This window comes from Triticum dicoccoides, chromosome 3B (genome assembly GCF_002162155.2).
Source record: "Triticum dicoccoides isolate Atlit2015 ecotype Zavitan chromosome 3B, WEW_v2.0, whole genome shotgun sequence".
Lineage (NCBI taxonomy): Eukaryota > Viridiplantae > Streptophyta > Magnoliopsida > Poales > Poaceae > Triticum > Triticum dicoccoides.
In genome coordinates, this window is record NC_041385.1 from 671149620 (window position 1) to 671158507 (window position 8888).

Here is an 8888-nt window from a genome sequence, read left to right on the forward strand (position 1 = left end):
AGCCCACCCGCCCTGGTTACAGTAGCTGTTTTTGCAATAGAAGAAGTCACAGCTCCATCATGGGCCCAGCCCATCCTCAACTTCCTGGTAAACAGAGAGCTGCCGACTGACGAGATCTCGGCAAGACAAGTACAACGCCGAGCCGGAGCATACACAATAATGAACCGAGAGCTCGTTAGGCGCAGCGTCACTGGAGTCTTCCAGCGCTGTGTCGAGCCAGAGAAGGGCATAGCAATCCTCGAAGACATCCACCAAGGCAAATGCGGCCACCATGCCGCCTCAAGATCACTCGTAGCCAAAGCTTTCCGCCATGGATTCTTCTGGCCGACTGCTTTGGAAGACGCCAAGGAGTTAGTCAAACACTGTAAAGGGTGCCAAGTCTTCGGCTCCAAGCAACACCTGCCGGCTTCTGCACTCAAGACCATCCCTCCTCACTTGGCCCTTTGCCGTCTGGGAACTGGACATGGTGGGCCCATTCAAGACGGCACGCGGCGGCATGACACATCTGCTTGTCGCCGTGGACAAATTTACCAAGTGGATTGAAGCGAAGCCGATCAAGAAGCTGAATGGGCCGACTGCCGTCACATTCATCGCAGATATTACAACCTGGTATGGAGTACCACACAGCATCATCACCGACAACGGCACGAATTTTGCCAAGGGAGCACTGACGCGTTTCTGCGCGATGCAGGGCATCCGACTGGACTTAGCGTCCGTTGCCCACCCGCAGTCAAACGGCCAAGTCGAGCGAGCAAACGACCTCATCCTCTCCGGCATCAAGCCCCGATTGGTCGCGCCACTAGAGCGTTCGGCCGACTGTTGGCTCGACGAGCTGCCGGCCGTCCTCTGGAGTTTGCGCACGACCCCGAACAAGTCAACCGGCTTCACCCCTTTATTTCTTGTATATGGTGCCAAGGCTATCATCCCAACTGACATTGAGTTCGACTCACCTCGGGTTACCATGTACACGGAGGCAGAAGCCAAGGAAGCACGAGAAGACGGCGTCGACCTGCTGGAAGAAGGCCGGCTGTTAGCCCTCAGTCGGTCCGCCATCTACCAACAGGGTTTACGTTGTTACCACAGCCGGAAGGTCAAGCCAAGATCCTTCCAAGAGGGTGATCTTGTGCTCCGGCTGATCCAGAGAACAACCGGCCTGCACAAGCTCTCGGCCCCTTGGGAAGGCCCCTTCGTCATCAGTAGGGCTTTAGGCAACGACTCCTACTACCTGATCGACACGCAGAAGCCGAAGGCACGCAAGAGAGATGATTCCGGCAAGGAGTCGGACGACCATGGAACGCCAATCTCCTCCGAAGATTTTACAGTTAAAATGCAGTATGTACCACGCTACCTTTTTGTTGGGGAACGTTGCAGAAAATTAAAATTTTTCCTACGGTTTCACCAAGATCCATCTATGAGTTCATCTAAGCAACGAGTCATGGGAGAGAGATTGCATCTACATACCACTTGTAGATCGCGTGCGGAAGCGTTCAAGGGAACGGGGATGATGGAGTTGTACTCGCCGTGATCCAAATCACCGATGACCAAGTGCTGAACGGAAAGCACCTCCGCGTTCAACACACGTACGGAGCGGACGATGTCTCCTCCTTCTTGATCCAACAAGGGGGAAGAAGAGGTTGAGGAAGAAGGCTCCAGCAGCAGCACGACGGCGTGATGATGGTGGAGAGGCAGTACTTCGACAGGGCTTCGCCAAGCACTCAATGGAGGAGGAGAGGTGTTGGGGAGGGGAGGGGCTGCGCCTTGGATCAGGTGTTCAGCCCTCCCCTCGCCCCTCTATTTATAGGGGAAGGGGGAAGGGGGCCGGCCCCCTCTAGATGAGATCTAGAGGGGGGGGGGCCAGGGAGGGGGGGCTTTCCCCCCAAGCAAGGGGGACGCCCCCACTAGGGTTCCCCCCAACCCTAGGCGCATGGGCCCAAGGGGGGGGGGCACCCAGCCCTCCAGGGGCTGGTTCCCTGCCCCTTGCGGCCCATGAGGCCCTCCGAGAGGGGTGGCCCCTCTCGGTGGACCCCCGGAACCCCTCCGGTGGCCCCGGTACAATACCGATATGCCCCCGAAACTTTCCGGTGTCCGTATGACAACTTGCCATATATAAATCTTCACCTCTGGACCATTTCGAAACTCCTCGTGACGTCCGGGATCTCATCCGGGACTCCGAACAACATTCGGTAATCACATACAAGTCTTCCTAATAACCCTAGCGTCACCGAACCTTAAGTGTGTAGACCCTACGGGTTCGGGAGACATGCAGACATGACCGAGATGGCTCTCCGGTCAATAACCAACAGCGGGATCTGGATACCCATGTTGGCTCCCACATGCTCCTCGATGATCTCATCGGATGAACCACGATGTCGAGGATTCAATCAACCCCGTATACAATTCCCTTTGTCAATCGGTACGTTACATGCCCGAGACTCGATCGTCGGTATCCCAATACCTCGTTCAGTCTCGTTACCGGCAAGTCACTTTACTCGTACCGTAATGCATGATCCCGTGACCAAACACTTGGTCACTTTGAGCTCATTATGATGATGCATTACCGAGTGGGCCCAGAGATACCTCTTCGTCATACGGAGTGACAAATCCCAATCTCGATCCGTGTCAACCCAACAGACACTTTCGGAGATACCTGTAGTACACCTTTATAGTCACCCAGTTACGTTGTGACGTTTGGTACACCCAAAGTACTCCTACGGTACCCGGGAGTTACACGATCTCATGGTCTAAGGAAGAGATACTTGACATTGGAAAAGCTCTAGCAAAACGAACTACACGATCTTGTGCTATGCTTAGGATTGGGTCTTGTCCATCACATCATTCTCCTAATGATGTGATCCCGTTGTCAACGACATCTAATGTAGTAATGTCCATAGTCAGGAAACCATGACTATCTGTTGACCAACGAGCTAGTCAACTAGAGGCTTACTAGGGACGTATTTGGTCTAAGTATTCACACGTGTATTACGATTTCCGGATAATACAATTATAGCATGAATAAAAGACAATTATCATGAACAAGGAAATATAATAATAATCCTTTTATTATTGCCTCTAGGGCATATTTCCAACAGTCTCCCACTTGCACTAGAGTCAATAATCTAGTTACATTGTGATGAATCGAACACCCATAGAGTTCTGGTGTCGATCATGTTTTGCTCGCGAAAGAGGTTTAGTCAACGGATCTGCGACATTCAGATCCGTATGTACTTTGCAAATATCTATGTCTCCATCTTGAACATTTTCACAGATGGAGTTGAAACGACGCTTGATGTGCCTGGTCTTTTTGTGAAACTTGGGCTCCTTGGCAAGGGCAATAGCTCCAGTGTTGTCACAGAAGAGTTTGATCGGCCCCGACGCATTGGGTATGACTCCTAGGTCGGTGATGAACTCCTTCACCCAAATTGCTTCATGCGCTGCCTCCGAGGCTGCCATGTACTCCGCTTCACATGTAGATCCCGCCACGACGCTCTGCTTGCAGCTGCACCAGCTTACTGCTCCACCATTCAACATATACACGTATCCGGTTTGTGACTTAGAGTCATCCAGATCTGTGTCGAAGCTAGCGTCGACGTAACCCTTTACGACGAGCTCTTCGTCACCTCCATAAACGAGAAACATGTCCTTTGTCCTTTTCAGGTACTTCAGGATATTCTTGACCGCTGTCCAGTGTTCCTTGCCGGGATTACTTTGGTACCTTCCTACCAAACTTACGGCAAGGTTTACATCAGGTCTGGTACACAGCATGGCATACATAATAGATCCTATGGCTGAGGCATAGGGGATGACGCTCATCTCTTCTTTATCTTTTGCCGTGGTCGGGCATTGAGCCGAGCTCAATCTCACACCTTGCAGTACAGGCAAGAACCCTTTCTTGGACTGATCCATTTTGAACTTCTTCAAAATCTTATCAAGGTATGTGCTTTGTGAAAGACCTACGAGGCGTCTCGATCTATCCCTATAGATCTTGATGCCTAATATGTAAGCAGCTTCTCCAAGGTCCTTCATTGAAAAACACTTATTCAAGTAGGCCTTAATGCTGTCCAAGAATTCTATATCATTTCCCATCAAAAGTATGTCATCTACATATAATATGAGAAATGCTACAGAGCTCCCACTCACTTTCTTGTAAACGCAGGCTTCTCCATAAGTCTGCATAAACCCAAACGCTTGATCATCTCATCAAAGCGAATGTTCCAACTCCGAGATGCTTGCACCAGCCCATAAATGGATCGCTGGAGCTTGCATACTTTGTTAGCATTCTTAGGATCGACAAAACCTTCCAGCTGCATCATATACAACTCTTCCTTAAGATAACCGTTAAGGAATGCCGTTTTGACGTCCATCTGCCATATCTCATAATCATAGTATGCAGCAATTGCTAACATGATTCGGACGGACTTAAGCTTCGCTACGGGAGAGAAAGTCTCATCGTAGTCAATCCCTTGAACTTGCCGATAACCCTTAGCGACAAGTCGCGCTTTATAGATGGTTACATTACCATCCGCGTCCGTCTTCTTCTTAAAGATCCATTTGTTTTCTATCGCTCGCCGATCATCGGGCAAGTCAGTCAAAGTCCATACTTTGTTTTCATACATGGATTCTATCTCGGATTGCATGGCTTCAAGCCATTTGTTGGAATCTGGGCCCGCCATCGCTTCTTCATAGTTCGAAGGTTCACCGTTGTCTAACAACATGATTTCCAGGACAGGGTTGCCATACCACTCTGGTGTGGAACGTGTCCTTGTGGACCTACGAAGTTCAGTAGCAACTTGATCCGAAGTACCTTGATCATCATCATTAATTTCCTCTCCAATCGGCGTAGGCACCACAGGAACATTTTCCTGAGCTGCACTACTTTCCAGTTCAAGAGGTAGTACTTCATCGAGTTCTACTTTCCTCCCACTTACTCCTTTCGAGAGAAACTCTTTTTCCAGAAAGGATCCATTCTTGGCAACAAAGATCTTGCCTTCGGATCTAAGGTAGAAGGTATACCCAATGGTTTCCTTAGGGTATCCTATGAAGACGCATTTTTTCCGACTTGGGTTCGAGCTTTTCAGGTTGAAGTTTCTTGACATAAGCATCGCATCCCCAAACTTTTAGAAACGACAGCTTAGGTTTCTTCCCAAACCATAATTCATACGGTGTCGTCTCAACGGATTTAGATGGTGCCCTATTTAAAGTGAATGTAGCTGTCTCTAGAGCGTATCCCCAAAATGATAGCGGTAAATCGGTAAGAGACATCATAGATCGCACCATATCCAATAGAGTGCGATTACGACGTTCGGACACAACGTTACGCTGAGGTGTTCCAGGCGGCGTGAGTTGTGAAACGATTCCACATTTCCTTAAGTGTGTACCAAATTCGTGACTTAAATATTCTCCTCCACGATCTGATCATAGGAACTTTATCTTTCGATCACGTTGATTCTCTACCTCATTCTGAAATTCCTTGAACTTTTCAAAGGTCTCAGACTTGTGTTTCATCAAGTAGACATACCTATATCTACTCAAGTCATCAGTGAGAGTGAGAACATAACGATATCCTCCGCGAGCGTCAACGCTCATTGGACCGCACACATCGGTATGTATGATTTCCAATAAGTTGGTTGCTCGCTCCATTGTTCCGGAGAACGGAGTCTTGGTCATTTTACCCATGAGGCATGGTTCGCACGTGTCAAATGATTCATAATCGAGAGACTCTAAAAGTCCATCAGTATGGAGCTTATTCATGCGCTTGACACCTATGTGACCAAGGCGGCAGTGCCACAAGTATGTGGGACTATCGTTATCAACTTTACATCTTTTGGTATTCACACTATGAATATGTGTAACATTACGTTCGAGATTCATTAAGAATAAACCATTGACCATCAGGGCATGACCATAAAACATATCTCTCATATAAATAGAACAACCATTATTCTCGGATTTAAATGAGTAGCCATCTCGCATCAAACGAGATCCAGATACAATGTTCATGCTCAAACTTGGCACTAAATAACAATTATTGAGGTTTAAAACTAATCCCGTAGGTAAATGTAGAGGTAGCGTGCCGACGGCGATCACATCGACCTTGGAACCATTCCCGACGTGCATCGTCACCTCGTCCTTCGCCAGTCTCCGCTTATTCCGCAGCTCCTACTTTGAGTTACAAATATGAGCAACGACACCGGTATCAAATACCCAGGAGTTACTACGAGTACTAGTAAGGTACACATCAATTACATGTATATCAAATATACCTTTAGTGTTGCCGGCCTTCTTATCCGCTAAGTATTTGGGGCAGTTCCGCTTCCAGTGACCCTTCCCTTTGCAATAAAAGCACTCAGTCTCAGGCTTGGGTCCATTCTTTGACTTCTTCCCGGCAACTGGCTTACCGGGCGCGACAACATCTTTGCCGTCCTTCTTGAAGTTCTTCTTACCCTTGCCCTTCTTGAACTTAGTGGTCTTATTGACCATCAACACTTGATGTTCTTTCTTGATTTCAACCTCTGCTGACTTCAGCATTGAGAATACTTTAGGAATGGTCTTCACCATCCCTTGCATATTGTAGTTCAACACAAAGCTCTTGTAGCTCGGTGGGAGCGACTGAAGGATTCTGTCAATTACCACCTCGTCCGGGAGGTTGATCTCCAGCTGGGACAGGCGGTTGTGCAACCCAGACATTTTGAGTATGTGCTCACTGACATAACTGTTTTCCTCCATCTTACAAGTATAGAACTTGTTGGAGACTTCATATCTCTTGACCCGAGCATGAGCTTGAAAAACCATTTTCAGCTCCTCGAACATCTCATATGCTCCGTGTCGCTCAAAACGCTTTTGGAGCCCCGATTCTAAGCTGTAAAGCATGCCGCACTGAACGAGGGAGTAATCATCAACACGTGATTGCCAAGTGTTCATAACATCTTGGTTCTCTGGGATGGGTGCTTCACCTAGCGGTGCATCTAGGACATAATCTTTCTTGGCTGCTATGAGGGTGATCCTCAGGTTCCGGATCCAGTCCGAATATTTGCTGCCATCATATTTCAGCTTGGTTTTCTCTAGGAACGCGTTGAAGTTCATGTTGACATGAGCGTTGGCCATTTGATCTACAAGACATATTTTGCAAAGACTTTAGACTAAGTTCATGATAATTATGTCCATCTAATCAAATTATTTAATGAACTCCCACTCAGATTGACATCCCTCTAGTCATCTAAGTGTTACACGATCCGAGTCGACTAGGCCGTGTCCGATCATCACGTGAGACGGACTAGTCATCATCGGTGAACATCTCCATGTTGATCGTATCTTCCATACGACTCATGTTCGACCTTTTGGTCTCTTGTGTTCCGAGGCCATGTCTGTACATGCTAGGCTCATCAAGTTAACCCTAAGTGTTTCTGCATGTGTAAAATTGTCTTACACCCGTTGTATGTGAACGTAAGGATCTATCACACCCGATCATCACGTGGTGCTTCGAAACGACGAACTTTAGCAACGGCGCACAGTTAGGGGGAACATTTTCTTGAAATTATTATAAGGGATCATCTTATTTACTACCGTCGTTCTAAGTAAACAAGATGCATAAACATAATAAACATCACATGCAATTATATAATAGTGACATGATATGGCCAATATCATATAGCTCCTTTGATCTCCATCTTCGGGGCTCCATGATCATCTTCGTCACCGGCATGACACCATGATCTCCATCATCATGATCTCCATCATCGTGTCTTCATGAAGTTGTCACGCCAACGACTACTTCTACTTCTATGGCTAACGCGTTTAGCAATAAAGTAAAGTAATTTACATGGCGTTCTTCAATGACACGCAGGTCATACAAAAAATAAAGACAACTCCTATGGCTCCTGCCGGTTGTCATACTCATCGACATGCAAGTCGTGATTCCTATTACAAGAACATGATCTCATACATCACAATATATCATTCATCATTCATCACAACTTCTGGCCATATCACATCACATGACAATTGCTGCAAAAACAAGTTAGACGTGCTCTAATTGTTGTTGCATCTTTTACGTGGCTGCAATTGGGTTCTAGCAAGAACGTTTTCTTACCTACGAATAACCACAACGTGATATTGTCAACTTCTATTTACCCTTCATAAGGACCCTTTTCGTCGAATCCGCTCCAACTAAAGTAGGAGAGACAGACACCCGCTAGCCACCTTATGCAACTAGTGCATGTCAGTCGGTGGAACCTGTCTCACGTAAGCGTACGTCTAAGGTCGGTCCGGGCCGCTTCATCCCACAATACCGCTGAAGCAAGAAAAGACTAGTAGCGGCAAGCAAGTTGACAAGATCTACGCCCACAACAAAATTGTGTTCTACTCGTGCAATAGAGAACTACGCATAAACCTAGCTCATGATGCCAATGTTGGGGAACGTTGCAGAAAATTAAAATTTTTCCTACGGTTTCACCAAGACCCATCTATGAGTTCATCTAAGCAACGAGTCATGGGAGAGAGATTGCATCTATATACCACTTGTAGATCGCGTGCGGAAGCGTTCAAGGGAACGGGGATGATGGAGTCGTACTCGCCGTGATCCAAATCACCGAAGACCAAGTGCTGAACGGACAGCACCTTCGCGTTCAACACACGTACGGAGCGGCCGACGTCTCCTCCTTCTTGATCCAGCAAGGGGGAAGGAGAGGTTGAGGAAGAAGGCTCCAGCAGCAGCACGACGACGTGATGATGGTGGAGAGACAGTACTCCGACAGGGCTTCGCCAAGCAATCATTGGAGGAGGAGAGGTGTTGGGGAGGGGAGGGGCTGCACCTTGGATCAGGTGTTCAGCCCTCCCCTCGCCCCTCTATTTATAGGGGAAGGGGGAAGGGGGCCGACCCCCTCTAGATGAGA